We start from the raw sequence: 17977 nt of genomic DNA, 5'->3' as shown, positions 1-17977 counted from the left end.
TCATTTATTTATTATTGGTTCAGTGTACTCTAAAGCATTATGACTGAGTCTCCTGCTTGTAACTCATTTATTTATTATTGGTTCAGTGTACTCTAAAGCATTATGACTGAGTCTCCTGCTTGTAACTCATTTATTCATTATTGGTTCAGTGTACTATAAAGCATTATGACTGAGTCTCTCTGCTTGTAACTCATTTATTTATTATTGGTTCAGTGTACTCTAAAGCATTATGACTGAGTCTCTCTGCTTGTAACTCATTTATTTATTATTGGTTCAGTGTACTCTAAAGCATTATGACTGAGTCTCCTGCTTGTAACTCATTTATTTATTATTGGTTCAGTGTACTCTAAAGCATTATGACTGAGTCTCCTGCTTGTAACTCATTTATTTATTATTGGTTCAGTGTACTCTAAAGCATTATGACTGAGTCTCTCTGCTTGTAACTCATTTATTTATTATTGGTTCAGTGTACTCTAAAGCATTATGACTGAGTCTCCTGCTTGTAACTCATTTATTTATTATTGGTTCAGTGTACTCTAAAGCATTATGACTGAGTCTCCTGCTTGTAACTCATTTATTTATTATTGGTTCAGTGTACTCTAAAGCATTATGACTGAGTCTCTCTGCTTGTAACTCATTTATTTATTATTGGTTCAGTGTACTCTAAAGCATTATGACTGAGTCTCTCTGCTTGTAACTCATTTATTTATTATTGGTTCAGTGTACTCTAAAGCATTATGACTGAGTCTCTCTGCTTGTAACTCATTTATTTATTATTGGTTCAGTGTACTCTAAAGCATTATGACTGAGTCTCTCTGCTTGTAACTCATTTATTTATTATTGGTTCAGTGTACTCTAAAGCATTATGACTGAGTCTCCTGCTTGTAACTCATTTATTTATTATTGGTTCAGTGTACTCTAAAGCATTATGACTGAGTCTCCTGCTTGTAACTCATTTATTCATTATTGGTTCAGTGTACTATAAAGCATTATGACTGAGTCTCTCTGCTTGTAACTCATTTATTCATTATTGGTTCAGTGTACTCTAAAGCATTATGACTGAGTCTCTCTGCTTGTAACTCATTTATTCATTATTGGTTCAGTGTACTCTAAAGCATTATGACTGAGTCTCTCTGCTTGTAACTCATTTATTCATTATTGGTTCAGTGTACTCTAAAGCATTATGACTGAGTCTCTCTGCTTGTAACTCATTTATTTATTATTGGTTCAGTGTACTCTAAAGCATTATGACTGAGAGTCCTGCTTGTAACTCATTTATTTATTATTGGTTCAGTGTATTCTAAAGCATTATGACTGAGTCTCCTGCTTGTAACTCATTTATTTATTATTGGTTCAGTGTACTCTAAAGCATTATGACTGAGTCTCCTGCTTGTAACTCATTTATTCATTATTGGTTCAGTGTACTATAAAGCATTATGACTGAGTCTCCTGCTTGTAACTCATTTATTCATTATTGGTTCAGTGTACTATAAAGCATTATGACTGAGTCTCTCTGCTTGTAACTCATTTATTTATTATTGGTTCAGTGTACTCTAAAGCATTATGACTGAGGGCCAGATTCAGGAAGGCTTACACAGAGTTCAAGAGTAGTGTAAGCCTCCGTGTAAGCCTCCCGATTCAGGAACAGCCCAAATCTCCGTGTAAGAGACAGCTAACATGTCTCTTACACGGACTGGGCGTGGAAATGCTCAATACCTCATTTGCAGCTCAAAGATATGCAAATGAGGTATCTGAGCGATCCACGAAGCAGAAACCAGTCCGTGTAACGGACGTGTTAGCTGCAGAAATGTACTCAGCTGACAACTGAGTACATTTCTGCAAAATTAAAAACGGAGCTATGTCAGCTCCAAATAAAGGGTGCATTTGTTTTATTAAGCATGCCAATGGCCAAATATGTGGCCATTGGCATGAAAACTTTGCAAAAATATGTTATATAACTTTTTTTTTCACGGGATTTTGAGGTTTAACTGCAGCACACCCAGCAAATGGGGTGCTACCTAAAACTAAAAACCGAAGCTTATAAGCCCACAATTGTGGGATTTATGTATTACATGGAATGTCAATGGAGGGACTTGCAGACCAAAAACAATATGGCCTCTGTTTAGTGGTTGTCAAGGGGGGGAAGCTCCGTGTAAGACATGTAACTAGTCATTACTAGGCAATCCTATGTAAATGAGGGTTACAATACTGAATCACACTGCTACATAGGTAATGAGCACTTTCTGAGTAGTGTAAGAGTTAGAGAAGGGGGAGGAACAGAGTAAGAGGTAGGTGACATCACCGGGGGGAAGAATAGATACAAATGTACCAGATTGGAGAGCAATGTAAGGTGAAAGATGACAGACAGACTTCAGGGAGGGAGGTGTGTCCCAACAGAACACTAGGAAAGTCAAGGAATTGAAGGTTTACGCTATCCCTACACTCAAAGTTTCTTGAAATACGTGCATGCGCGCGTGTGCGCGCGTGTAAGGCAGGCTCAACATATGGGAGTGTGTTGCAAACCATTTACAACGGTTTGCGGCGTCTGCGTGTGGAAGGCAGTGTGCGCGCGTTTTAACATGAATCAGCCTAGTTCACACTGTGTAAGGATGTGTGCACGCGTGTAACACTGTGTAGGGATGTGTGCGCGCGTTTAAGTGACTGTGAGCGTGTTTAAGCTGGTGTGCACATTGCTCCCCCTCAGGAAACAGAGAGGAAACAGGAAACAACTAAAATACACGGAAACTGCCAGAGGATACTGCTGCAGTTAATTGTTGGAAACAATTGGAAGCAGGCAATCATGCAGGCAGACTAGAAGCCCAACCCAGCATTTAAAACACTGCAAAGAGCAGTGCAGGGTGTTTCTCACAAGAGATACTGCAAGAAAGTAAGCTATCAGAATTGAAAACTGAAAAAAGCTGAACTCGGAGCAGAAATGCTAGGGGCTGCCATAGCTGTTATAATCAGGCAAAGGCGAATTGCTGAGGGTGGTGACAATGCAGATGCTGACAGACAACCCAGAGTGAGGAGAAGGAGAAGAGTATACAGGCCCAGGGTCACCTACCATGGGTTACATGAGCTGGAGATAGTAGAGCGCTACAGAATGGACAGAGACCTTCTGCAGCAGATTGTTGAGCTGTGCAGGCCACATCTCACACACAGAACCAACAGAGGGGAACCCATCCCAGTGGAAACCAAGGTATGTGTTGGCCTAAGAATACTAGCAACAGGTACCTTCCAGAAACCAACTGGTGATATGATGGGGATATCACAGGCATCAGCCTCCAGGGTACTGCACCAGTTCCTGGATGCCATGTCAACACATGTCGGTGATCATATATATGTCCCTAATGACCGTGAGGTTGTGGCCAGCAATATGCGTCTCTTCCAGCAAATAGCAGGATACCCTGACGTGCTGGGTGCAATAGACTGCACGCACGTACGCATCAAAGCACCAGCTGGTGAGCGGGGTAGAGTCTACATTAACCGCAAGGGATACCCCTCCATCAACTGCCAGGTCATGTGTGATGCCCAGGGCATAATAATGAATGTGTGTGCTTGCTGCCCTGGGAGCTACCACGATTCCCACATCTGGCATCTGACACAGCTGTACCAATCATTTGCCAGTGGGGACTTCCCACACGGACACCTAGTGGGGGATGCAGGTTATGCACTTGAGCCGTGGCTGATGACACCCATCAGAAATGCACACACACCTGAACAGGAATGCCATAATGAGGCACACGCACAAACACGTAATGTCATAGAGCATGTGTTTGGGCTGCTCAAGTCATGGTTCCAGTGTCTGGACACATCTGGTGGAGCCTTGCAGTACACACCAACTACATGTACCCAAATGGTCATGATATGTGCTATGCTACATAATAGGATCCTGCGGAAACAGCTGCAGCAGGACCAGCACAGGGCTGAGCCTAACATCCCCCCACCATTGCCAAGGCCACCACAGGCAGAGGGTGACTCGGAGGAGGAACAACCTGACCTTGTCCCAGTAGGCAGAAGGAGGCGTGCCCAGTATGCCCTGGCCTTGGCAAAGAGGCAACGCATAGCACATACACTTGGTCAGTAGGAACACTGGGACTGATACCCGCTCTGACTCACTCATATAGTAACAGGGATGCCTAACATGACACAACCTGCTTCCAAACATGTACAGGGAGTGTAGTATGTGCATCCGACAGAGGCAGCCCTGCAGCACTACCTGAGGCATGAATGCCATGTGTTAAGTAATGTAATACCATGTACCATATGCACACCTGAGGACCTGACTAACATCCACCCTCACCAATCATAAACCACAAAAAACACAAACCTAACTCATAGGTACCACAAGGGATAGTAACCTAGATGTAATGCTACCCAATGCCAGAAGTATAAATGCATGCAGTGTAAACGCACACAGTATAGAGAATGTAGATATCAGTGCTGTAATAGAAAACAGGGTCAAAGCCCACATCAGCACCCTGACACTACCAGGTCACACCTCTGTCCTAATAGCAGGAACAGCCCCAGGCCTACTCTGGCAACGTGAGTGTCAAATGAAATATTACTGTCAACCTGGGTGCCCAGGTCCCTGATAACCTCTTCTGTGCTTAGAGGATTGCCACCTAGATGGGAACTAGGGGTAACCCTGTTGTTCCCGAAGGGTATGACTATGCATTGTTTAGCATTTAACGTAAGGCCATGGCTCTGGCACCAGTTATCTGTGTCTATGAGACCCTTCTGAAGGATGTCTGTGTCAGATGGGTTTCCAACTATGGTTCCCAGTTTGCAGTCATCTTCAAACTTTGTCAGCCATAATCCTCCTGTGTTTGCTTGTACTTCTGAAAAGTAGATGATGAACAAAAGTGGGCCCAGGACTGAGCCCTGTGGGACACCACTTGTGACAGCTCTGGAGTGTGACATGGCACCAGCAACTTTGACCCTGTGTGTTCTGTCACTTAGCCAGTGTGAAACCCATCCTGTGATGTATGGGCTCACATTTAAGCTGGTGATGTTTTCAATGATACCTGAGTGGGGTATTGTGTCGAAAGCCTTTGCCAGGTCAAGGTAGGCTGTGTGGACTGCCTTGCCCACGTCAATGGCCTGGGTGACTGTCATGAAAAAGTCAACCAAGTTTAAAAGGCATGATCTGCCCTTGACAAAGCCAAACTGGATTGGATCCAACGTCTGCAAGTCCCCTATGTCTTCATTTATCATTCCCATTATGATCCTCTCCATAGCTTAGCAGACCAGGCTTGTCAAGCTGATGGGATGGTAGTTTCCGGGGTTGGTGGAGGCACCTCCTTTGTGAAGTGGGTCCACCATTGCCGTATGCCATGCCTTGGCCACATATCCTGAGGTGAGGCTAAGATTAAACAGGTGCCCTAACTGCGGGTGTAATTCCTCATTGAGTTCATGGAGCACACAACTGGGGACACCATCTGGTCCCATGGATAAAGTGTTTTCCGCCTTGGATAGAGCAGTTCTCACCCCAGCATTGGAGATGTTTGGGGGGCTACAATCCTCTGGTGTAGATACCCCTCCAGTTGGGGGGAGGGGGGGGAGAAATCCGCACTGAACCTGTCAGCCAGTATGTTGGCAATGTCTGTAGGTTCAGTGATATTTACATCATTCTGAACTAATTCTGAGCATATCTGGGAGTTCCCTCCCAGGTGTCAAACATAGGTAAAAAAGGCCTCATGATTGTCCCTTGAGTCCTGAGCGGGTTTACTTCCAAAACTTGCCTTGGATGATTGTATGGGGGAACCCAGTGTTTTACTCATAATGAGCAGGGGTGTCTTCCCTTCTACGGATGTCGCTCTATGTTGTAGTAGCTCCTTCCTTTTGTTTTAGAGCTTGTTTATGGCTGGGGTCCACCAGACTGGATGCTTGCCTGTGGTACAAAGAGTCTTTGTTTTGTTTGGGATTGCTTGATCCATGCAGTCCTGGAGGTGCTGGTAGAAGGCATTTGTAAGTGATACAGCGGCTTGGGTAATGGTGTCCGCTGGCTTGGGGGCCTTGAAAGAGACCACACCAGTCCTTAGAAATGTGAAGTCGGCATTTGAGATGGTCTTCACTGTTTGTTTTTCCATCTGGGGTGTGGGTGGGATGTGGACTCCCACTGAGATTAGTTCATGATCTGATCTCACCAATGATAGGTATACTGCTGGTGTTGAACAGTGTGACCCCATGTTCGTGATGATGAGTTCTAGTATGTTGTCTCCACTTGTGGGGATGGTGACCAGTTGTTCCATGGCATTTGAGTGTATGAACTCTTGGAACCTTTGGGTTAGAGTGTTGGGGCTTGACTAGTGATCCCAGTCTATATTTGGATAGTTAGAATCACCCAGTATGATGGTGTTTGGAGATACAGTTATCCCCTCCAGTGTTTTCAGACAGCTGTGTGAGGTACCTGAGTTTGAGAGGGTGGCATGTAACATGCTACAAACTGCAGAGCAGTCTTGCCTACGGTTACTGGCACCTGGATGGTCTCCGATGCATCGTGTGTTGCCACCAACCTTGAGGTGAGGGTGTCCTTGATGAATATGGACACCCACCCTCCTTTCCTGGTGTTGTCCGGATTTTGGTGCCGGAACGCATGATATGAGGTAACACCCGATAGTGCCGGGGTGCTGTCAGAAGCCGTGAACCAGGTTTCAGGAACAGCACAGACATCAATGTGCTACATACTGAGAAGGGTGTCGAGTGTGTGCAGCTTGAGGTTGAGACCTCTGGCATTGAGCAGCATTACCCTTAGTGACTTTCCTTTTCTGTGTTCTAGGGTGGTAGGTGTAGAATCTGATTCTTGCATAAAAAAGGCACAATGGGGGTGGCAAGAGCATCATCCGAAATCCGGAAGCCCAGGGGTGGCAGGTGCAAGCCATCCCTTGCAAATCAGCGTGGCCTGTCCAGCATGTCATCCCAGGCAGACAGACATTGGACCCCCTTTGAATGACACCATAGTTTAAGCAAATTATTACAGCTGATCATCTTGTCTCTGTTTATGTGGCATCATACTTGGTGAAGGTAGTATACTGCTCAAGGTCAGGGTCATACCTGCCTGGCCTACATAATCAGAGGGATCCTCTATGTCTCTTTCCATGTAGTCCAGGGAGGTACATCTCAGGTCGTTCACACCAGCATGGATAATGACTGGATCAGATTTGTACTTGCAGTTGAGTGACCTGAGTGCTTGCATTATGTGGTGGATTCCAGTGCCCGATAGGCAGCTTACTGTGACCTCCTCCGTACTCGATCTGGTGAGCGGGACGTCAGTGTGTCTGACTATGGAGTCACCTATGACAAGTGTGTCTGGCATTGTGTTTGGCCTTAAGGGCTGTGACTGTTTGGCACACTGACTCTGTGGTCTATGTGTTGCATGTGCTGTGCCCTGTGGAGGCAGTTGTGTGGGTGTCTGCTGTGGTGGCCGCTGCTGTTTTGGTAGAATTCTGATCAGAGCCTCCGAGTATGTCTTTGTGTGTCTATGTGTATGATTTTAAGTTGTGATAGTGCTATGTGAGACTGGGTTTGTGATGTGTGTGGTTACCTTCACCTTCTCTCTGGTCTTGCTAGTCCTATGTTGATAGAGCTCAGCCTCCACTTTGGCTATATAGTTGCATCTCTCACATGTATGTGTGTTTTATGGGAGAAGGAGAGGGTTGTCAGTGTACATGAGGCAATTGTAACATTGCCTCAATATTCCCAGGTTCACCAGCTGAGCAGGAGAGGACACTAGCAACTGATCCCTAGACATGCTAGAAGGAATAGACAAAACAATGTTGGAATGCAGTGAGATATCAAGCCCCCCAAACCACATCATAGTGCTTGACTGACAATACCTACACATACACCATAGTTTCATAGTGTCATAGTTTACTAGTAGGCTATCCGCCCTAGTGCATGTATATGCCTAGCCATAGTGATGTGGCTATTGCCACCCCTTATAGTGGTAATAAGTGTACAGAATAGATTCCGAATATTGTGCCTCTGACTTAGTAGTGACACATTATGAACCCTTACGTAATTGAATAACATGACTGTGCCTCTGTCTAGTCTGTGCCTCTGTCTCATATGCAGTTGTCCAGATGTCTCTTGAAGAGAGTCAGTGAGGGACTCTGTCCAACATGAACTGGGATACTCTGCTAGAGTGTGAGATGCCTCTGAGTTATGACTCTGTCCCTCCAGCATGTCCTATACATGTATGTGCTGAGGTTCAAATCTTCAGCTCTCATGGTTCTGGTGGATTTGGATTGCTTGCAGTGGAGCATGTCCACCAAATCCTGATTGGACATGGTCTTGAATGTCAGGCATAGGTCACCTGTAAGTATGCGGTATGACACTGAATAAAGCTGGGTTTCCTCTATTCTGGAAGCATATGACATGTGTTGTAGACCCTGATCTTCATGGTAAGGTACTTTTGGGGTCTCTCCAGCTGTTGCAAGTGCTGGGTGAGGTACATACCAAATGGGGCTTTGTATTCAATCATGGGCCTGATAAGGGAGAAGTATAGTGGTACAATGACCTCCTATGATCTGGATGGAAAACCCTCCATGATAAGGTGGCCAAGATAGATAGTCTTTCTAACCACTTTGGCAACATGGGTGTCAAATGAGATGTCACTATCTACACGTGTCCCCAGGTGTCTGATTTGTTTTCTGTGCTCAGTGTGTTGCTGTCTATGTATTGATCTGTGGGTACTTTGTTCCTCCCAAAGGGGATGACTACACATCAGTTGCATTCAGTTTCAGGCCATGAGTCTGGCACCAGCTATCCGTCTTTGTGACGGCATTCTGTAGGATGTGTGTGCCGGCTGATGTATTCACTATGGTGCCTAGGTTGCAGTCATCTGCAAACTTTGTCAGCCACAACCCTCCTATGTTTGCTTTCACATCTGAAAAGTAAATACCAATTAAGAGGGGTCCCAGGACACATCCTTGTGGGACACCACCTGTGACTGGCTTTGAATCCGACAAGGCACCTGCAATGTTGACTTTATGGGTTCTGTTTCCTAGCCATTTTGCAACCTATCCTGTGACATATGGTGTTATATGTCAGCTGTTGAGCTTGTCTATGATGCCTGAGAGGGGTATTGTGTCACTGGCCTTAGCCAAGTGCAGGTAGGCTGTGTGGACTGTGTAGCCCTCATCAATGGCCCTACTGACAGTTTCATAGTAGTCAACTAGGTGCAAAAGGCAGGATCTGCCCTGTACAAAGCTGAACTGGGTGGGATCAAGGGTCTGTAGGTCAGCAATGTCTCTGTGTAAGAGCTCCATAATGACTCTTCCCATAGCTTTGCAGACAAGGCTGGTTAAGCTTGTGTGGTGGTAGTTGCCATGGTCTGTGGAGGCATCTCCTTTGTGGAGTGGGACCACTGTTGCCGTTCGCCAGTGTTCAGGTACATATCCTGTAGCAAGGCTAAGGTTAAATAGCATTTGTATATACGGGTCCAGCTCCTTCTGGAGTTCACATAGCATGCAACCGGGATACCATCAGGTCCCATTGATGCTGTGTACTTGTCTTTGCTGAGTGTGGCTCTCACATGGACATCCAAGATGACAGTGAGGTTACATACAGCTGTGATAACTATCTTCTTTTGGGGGTGAGGGAGGGGGTAAATCACACTGAAGCTGTCCGCCAGAATGTTGCCAATATCTGTCAGGTTACTGGAATATATGTTGCTGTGTACCAACTCTGAGCATATCTGAGGGTTCCCAACCAGGTGTCTGACATAACTGAAGAAAGCAGTGTGGTTACCTTCATTGTCTTTGGTGATTTATGTCCCCAAGTTGACCTTGCATGTCTTTATGACATAATGTAGCTTTCTACTAGTGCTCATCACAGCTGTCTTCCCTTTTGGAGATGTAGCTCTGTCTTGCATTAGTATCCCTCATCTGTTATACAGTTTGTTTATGGCTGTGGTCCACCAGACAGGCCACTTTCCCTTTGTGGAGAGGGTCCTGTTTTTATTTGTGATTGCATGGTCCATGCTTTCTGACATCTAGCTAAGGGGAGGTCATTGTGGTTCTGCAGTTATCTTTCATCAGCATTAGAAATGACCACAACAGCCCCTGTGGGGTGTACCTCATGCAGACACATCCAGCAACTGTAAAGTCCACAACAGTATCTCACCAGGAGTATGAAAGAGCTGGAACACATGTAATGTGTCGCCTGATTAAACAGAGTGCAGCTCCACACACTGCCATGCTGTCCACTCAGACGCAAGCTGTGCCTGATGTAGAAAGCCATGTCCAAGCTGGAATCAATGCACATGCTGCACCTTGTACAATCTGAATGGCAGGGAGCTATGCACATGAGGGACCTGAACCCCAGCACTGACATACATAGGACAGGCTGTACTGCATTATCCATAACACAGAAGCCACCCCCACGCATGAGTAAACTACCAGTACAGGTTATCCGTAGAGTCACTCGTTGATTCCCCTCAACAGGAATCCTAATGAGTGGATGGGAGATGGTAGGTTTACCCTGGGTATCAATGTTATGTCACAGGTAGACAGAGGCACAGTATACTAAACAAGACATATGTCATGGCAAACTAGACTTACAATGTGTTGACGGACAAACACACTCTCCGACTAGCATTAGAAATGGCCTAGGGCACATCGGTAGTGTTTTCCAATGTACACCCATGTTGTGGAATACACTACTGATGTTGGATGAGACTGTTGTAAGTAGTTCACATCTGAACATAATGCAACATGGTCAGATAGGTTCATAGGTACATAGGGTTATACTAGGCTATCTTCCCTAAGGCAGGTATAAGCCTAGCCCAGAGTTTGTTGGCGTACACCACCCCTTATATGGAAACAGTACTGTGCCCATTATTTTGTCGTGCCTCTCTCCAGCAGTGACACAGTGACGATCCCCGGGTTAAACGTATGACCTCCCATCCACAGGTCAAGATACCTCTTGAACACAGCCAGTAAGGTGCTCTGCCTCACATGGACCGGGATAGTATTCCACAGCATAGGGAGTCTCCGAGTGACAACTCCATCACTCCAACATGTCCAACGTACATCCATGCTAAGGTGTAAGTCACTTGCACTACTGGTTCAGGTGGATCTGCCGATTCTGATGTAGAGCATGTCCATTAATCCCTGTTTGGACATGGCCTTGAATGTCAGGCACATGTCACCTCTAAGCAGACGGTATGTGACTGAATAGAGCAGGAGTGTCTTCAATCTGGCAGCATATGACAGATGTTGGGGTTCCTTTATCCTTTAGGTGGGGACATTCAGGGTGTCTCCAATTGCTGCAGATGTTGGGTGAGATACATCCAGAATAGGGCATTCTACTCGATCACCGGTCTGATAAGTGAAGAGTACAGGGGAACAATGACCCACTAGATCTGGATGTGAATCCCATCCTGATCAGGTGGGCAATGTAGAAGGTCTTTCTAGCCACTTTAGCAACGTGAGTGTCAGAAGAACGGCGACTGTCAACCTGGGTCCCCAGGTCCATGATAACCTCCTCTGTGCTTAGAGGATTGCCACCTATATGGTAGCTTGGGGTTACCTTGCTTTTCCTGAAGGGTATGTCTACACATGTTGTGCACTTTGACTTCAGGCCATGGCTCTGGCACCAGCTATCAGTTACAGTGAGTCCCTTCTGAAGGATATCCGTGTCTGATGCACTGTTCACTATGGCACCCAGTGTGCAGTCATCTGCAAACGTTGTCAGCCAAAGTCCTCCCATGTTGGCCTGTACTTCTGGGAAGTACATGACAAACAATAGGGGGCCAAGGACTGAGCCCTGTGTGACACCACCTGTGACCAGCCTGGAGTCTAACATAGTGCCAGCAACTCTAACCCTGTGGGTCCCATCCTTAAGCCAGTTTGCAACCCATCTTGTGACATATGGGTTTACATTTCAGTTGTTAGGGTTTTCCACAATACCTGAGTGGGGTATTGTGTTGAAAGTGTTTGCAAGACCAAGGTAGACTGTATGGACTGCCTTTCCCCAACAATGGCCTAAGTGACCGTTTTGAAGATGTCATCCGAGTACAAAAGGCATGATTTGCCCTTGCCCAAGCCAAACTGGGACGAGTACAATGTCTGCATGTCCCCTATATCTTTGTTTATGAGCTCAATTATGATCCTCTCCATAGCTTTGCAGACTAGACTTGTTAAGCTTATGGGGCAGTAATTACCAGGGTCCTTAGAGGCACCACCTTTGTGCAGATGTGCACAACTGGACCCTAACCAGGCTGTTGTGCACACTATGGAAATGTAAAGCAGTGATAGGACTAAAGCCCAGGATACTGACTACCACAGTGAAAGTACTGAACCACTACACTATACAGTACTACAGTGTTAGGTCAGTATGAACGGATGTTGACAACTGTGTGCAAAGTATCCCATGCAAAACCTGCAGGCACAGTATACTCCCTGTTGTGTTCACACAAAAAGCATTTGGACAGTAACTACACAACATGGCACAGAACACACAACCATAAACTGGAGGTATTTGTTGAAGGTCACACTCATCCACAAATGTGATGGGCTGCAGAGTTCAACATATGGAAAGCCCACACTGGGCATGCTCACACACTTAGATAAATGAGACATCTTTCACACAACATGCCATGGGAAGGCTGAACTGGGCATGCTCACACACTTAGTCCAAATGTTACTCCTAGCAACTGTGAAAACACACCAGAGGATGCTCATTCCCATTTCTAGACACTGATCATGTAAGCACCCTATAAGTATATCAGGAGAAAAAGAATCTTTCAGTAATCCGAATTGCGCGCTCTGCTAATGCGTCCGTCTCTAGTGTCATAACATAGTTAGGTAGGGGTTTGAATCCAGCAAGTAACAAGTGTGTGTGAAGGGGGGTAAGTGTGTATGAAAGGAACATCCCTTTTGGCAACTGGGAAAACACACCACAGGATGCTCATTCCACTTTCTAAACTCTGATGATGTCAGCACCCTATAAGTATATCGGGAAAGAAGCTCTCCCAGTAATGCGAATAGCGCGCTGTGCTAATGCATCCGTCTCTAGTGTCATAACATAGTTAAGTAGGGGTTTCAATCCAGCAAGTGGCAAGTGTGTGAAGGGGGGTAAGTGTGTATGAAAGGAACATCCCTTTTGGCAACTTGGAAAACACACCACAGGATGCTCATTCCACTTTCTAAACTCTGATGATGTCAGCACCCTATAAGTATATCAGGGGAAAGGAACTCTCCCAGTAATGCGAATAGTGCACTGTGCTAATGCATCCGTCTCTACTGTCATAACATAGTTAGGTAGGGGTTTGAATCCAGCAAGTGGCAAGTGTGTGTGAAGGGGTGTAAGTGTGTATAAAAGGAACATCCCTTTTGGCAACTGGGAAAACACACCACAGGATGCTCATTCCACTTTCTAAACTCTGATGATGTCAGCACCCTATAAGTATATCAGGGGAAAGGAAATCTCCCAGTAATGCAAATAGCGCACTGTGCTAATGCGTCCTTCTCTAGTGTCATAACATAGTTAGGTAGGGGTTTGAATCCAGCAAGTGTTTGTGAAGGGGGTAAGTGTGTATGAAAAGAACATCCCTTTTGGCAACTGGGAAAACACACCACAGGATGCTCATTCCACTTTCTAAACTCTGATGATGTCAGCACCCTATAAGTATATCAGGGGAAAGGAAATCTCCCAGTAATGCGAATAGCGTGCTGCGCTAATGCGTCTGTTTCTAGTGTCATAACATAATTAAATAGGGGTTTGAATCCAGCAAGTGGCAAGTGTGTGTGAAGGGGGGGGTAAGTGTGTATGACTGAAATATCCCTATTGCCAACTGGGAAAACACACTACAGGATGCACATAAGCCTTTCTAAATGATATCACAATTATGTATGGCTTTTGATTACAGACATGCCACGTGTGTTTTGCCCACACAGAATGTCCATGTGTGCGGGTGTCCCTCACAATAATGCATGACATTGATTAAACCAGTTATGGCAATGCACACATGATGTATGTGTGTGCCAAATACACATATGTACCTGTGACCTTCAATAGTTACCATGTGTGATGCCTGCCACATGTGAATACATGGTATTTGCACAGGGTAACATTATGACTGTGGTCTTCTGTGCAGGTGCTGCATGTGGGATGTGTATATTCAGTGTGAGATGTAGATGCTATCAGCCTAGTAGTGAGGGATACACACCTGGTCTGGGGCATATAGTCTACATGTTGTTGATGTACAGGTGCTGCATGTTTTCACCTGTTGTGGGAGTGGTAAGACGTTATTCCATAGCAATGCAGTGACTGCATGCTAAGAACCATTCAGCTAGGGTGTTGTAGCTGCACTAATTCATTAGCATTCAGTAATATGTCAGAATCCCTGGTGAGGGTCTGATGCCAACAAAGGTCAGGGGTCTACCAGCCTGTGTCACTTGCTCAGTGATCCCTTCCATGTTCCCTATCATGTATCCCAGTGAGGGACATCCCACCTCAGCTGTGGTGGTATGGACAATGACTGAGTCATATGTGTCCATGCATCTGACTGACCTGTATGCTTGTGTTATGTGGTGGACCACAGTGCCCCATTTTTTAAGGCATTTTAAATCATGTGCCTATTTCCGTGCAAATTCTCGATCACCGGTCTGATAAGTGAAGAGTACAGGGAACAATGACCCACTAGATCTGGATGTGAATCCCATCCTGATCAGGTGGGCAATGTAGAAGGTCTTTCTAGCCACTTTAGCAACGTGAGTGTCAGAAGAACGGCGACTGTCAACCTGGGTCCCCAGGTCCATGATAACCTCCTCTGTGCTTAGAGGATTGCCACCTATATGGTAGCTTGGGGTTACCTTGCTTTTCCTGAAGGGTATGTCTACACATGTTGTGCACTTTGACTTCAGGCCATGGCTCTGGCACCAGGTATGAGTTCCCGTGAGTCCCTTCTGGAGGATATCCGTGGCTGATGCACTGGCCACTATGGCGCCCAGTGGGCAGTCGTCTGCAAACGTCAGCCAAAGTCCTCCCATGTTGGCCTGTACTTCGGGGTACATGAAAAAAGGGGCCAAGGACTGAGCCTGTGTGACACCACCTGTGACCAGCCTGGAGTCTAACATAGTGCCAGCAACTCTAACCCTGTGGGTCCCATCCTTAAGCCAGTTTGCAACCCATCTTGTGACATATGGGTTTACATTTCAGTTGTTAGGGTTTTCCACAATACCTGAGTGGGGTATTGTGTTGAAAGTGTTTGCAAGGCCAAGGTAGACTGTATGGACTGCCTTTCCCAACAATGGCCTAAGTGACCGTTTTGAAGATGTCACCCAAGTACAAAAGGCATGATCTGCCCTTGCCCAACCCAAACTGGGAGGGGTACAATGTCTGCATGTCCCTATATCTTTGTTTATGAGCTCAATTATGATCCTCTCCATAGCTTTGCAGACTAGACTTGTTAAGCTTATGGGGCAGTAATTACCAGGGTCCTTAGAGGCACCCTTTGTGCAGATGTGCACAACTGGACCCTAACCAGGCTGTTGTGCTCACTATGGAAATGTAAAGCAGTGATAGGACTAAAGCCCAGGATACTGACCACCACAGTGAAAGTACTGAACACTACATATACAGTACTGTGTTAGGTCAGTATGAACGGATGTTGACAACTGTGTGCAAAGTATCCCATGCAAAACCTGCAGGCACAGTATACTCCCTGTTGTGTTCACACAAAAGCATTTGGACAGTAACTACACAACATGGCACAGAACACACAACCATAAACTGAGGTATTTGTTGAAGGTCACACTCATCCACAAATGTGATGGGCTGCAGAGTTCAACATATGGAAAGCCCACACTGGGCATGCTCAAAACTTAGATAAATGAGACATTTTTCACACAACATGCCATGGGAAGGCTGAACTGGGCATGCTCACACACTTAGTCCAAATTACTCTAGAACTGAAAACACACCAGAGGATGCTCTTTCTTTCTAGACACTGATCAGCCCCCATAAGTTATGGAAAAAATCTTAGTAACAATGGAGCACACTAGTGTCATAACATAGTTAGGTAGGGTTTGAATCCACCCAAATGTGAAGGGGTAAGTGTATGAAAGAACACCCCTTTGGCAACTGGGAAAACACACCACAGGATGCTCATTCCACTTTCTAAATTTGATGATGTCAGCACCCTATAAGTATATCAGGGAAAGAATCTCCCAGTAATCAAGCGCGGGCTAATGCATCCGTCTCTAGTGTCATAACATAGTTAGGTAGGGGTTTGAATCTAGCAAGTGGCAAGTGTGTGAAGGGGCGTAAGTGTGTATGAAAGGAACATCCCTTTTGGCAACTGGGAAAACACACCACAGGATGCTCATTCCACTTTCTAAACTCTGATGATGTCAGCACCCTATAAGTATATCGGGGGAAAGGAAATCTCCCAGTAATGCGAATAGCACGCTGTGCTAATGCATCCGTCTCTAGTGTCATAACATAGTTAGGTAGGGGTTTGAATCCAGCAAGTGGCAAGTGTGTGTAAAGGGGGGTAAGTGTGTATGAAAAGAACATCCCTTTTGGCAACTGGGAAAACACACCACAGGATGCTCATTCCACTTTCTAAACTCTGATGATGTCAGCACCCTATAAGTATATCAGGGGAAAGGAAATCTCCCAGTAATGCAAATAGCGCGCTCTGCTAATGCGCCCGTCTCTAGTGTCATAACATAGTTAAGTAGGGGTTTGAATCCAGCAAGTGTATGTGAAGGGGGTAAGTGTGTATGAAAAGAACATCCCTTTTTGGCAACTGGGAAAACACACCACAGGATGCTCATTCCACTTTCTAAACTATGATGATGTCAGCACCCTATAAGTATATCAGGGGAAAGGAAATCTCCCAGTAATGCGAATAGCGTGTGCTAATGCGTTTCTAGTGTCATAAATACAATTAAATAGGGGTTGGAATCCGTAAGTGCGCGTGTGGAAGTGTAAAGGACTGAAATATCCCTATTAAGCAACTGGGAAAACAATACTCAGGATTTATGTTTTCTAACGATATCACAATTATGTATGGCTTTTTGATTACACATGCTACGTGTGTGTTTTGAACAGAATGCCCATGTGTGGGTGTCCCCCATAAATAATGTAATAATATTTAAACCTGTTATGGTAACACACATGATGTATGTGTACAACACATATGTACCTAACCTTCAATACTATGTGATGCCTGCTACATGTGGGAATACATGGTATTTGCACAGTAACATTACATCAGTCTTCTGTGCAGAAAAGGCATGTGGGATGTGTATATTCAGTGAGGATGGATATCAGCCTAGTAGCAGGATACACACCTGCCCAGTATAACTACATGTTGTTGATGCATGGTGCTGTATGTTTTCACCTGTTGTGGGAGTGGTAAGATCGTGTTATTCCATAGTTAATGCAGTGACTGCATGCCAAGAACCATTCAAATAGGTGCTGTAGCTGCAATTAATTCAATAGCATTCAGTAATATGTCAGAATCCCGTGAGGTCTGATGCTGACCAAGCAATAGTCTACCAGCTGTGTCACTTGGCTCAGTGATCCCTTCCATGTTCCCTACCATGTATCCCAGTGAGGGACATCCCACCAGTTGTGGTGGTATATAACACTGAGCTATATAAACCATGCATCTGACTGACCTGGGGCGCCAGGGTTATGTGGTGGACCACAGTGCCCCTATGAGCATACCACTGAAATTTACCTGTCCAGTTCAGTATATGTTCTCACTGTACTGGACAATAAAGTACTCTTAACACAATTGTGGTAGTAGTGTTGTATAGCTGTACAGACCAGTTACATACAGATTTAAAGTGTTATGGGCACAGTATCAATGTATGCCTGTGTGCCAGCTGCAGAGATGTTCGCCAGTCATGCAGGATGCTATCCAGTCTAACTGGCCCGGTGTGTTTCATGCTTGTATGTCCGTAGGTCCACATCAGATTGTGCATATGTCACTAGTATTTCATACCACCAGACA

This window comes from Protopterus annectens, chromosome 12.part0 (genome assembly GCF_019279795.1).
Source record: "Protopterus annectens isolate FY-2018-M chromosome 12.part0, PAN1.0, whole genome shotgun sequence".
Classification (NCBI taxonomy): domain Eukaryota; kingdom Metazoa; phylum Chordata; order Ceratodontiformes; family Protopteridae; genus Protopterus; species Protopterus annectens.
The sequence above is the reverse complement of the archived record's forward strand: the minus strand, read 5'-3'. Positions refer to the sequence as shown.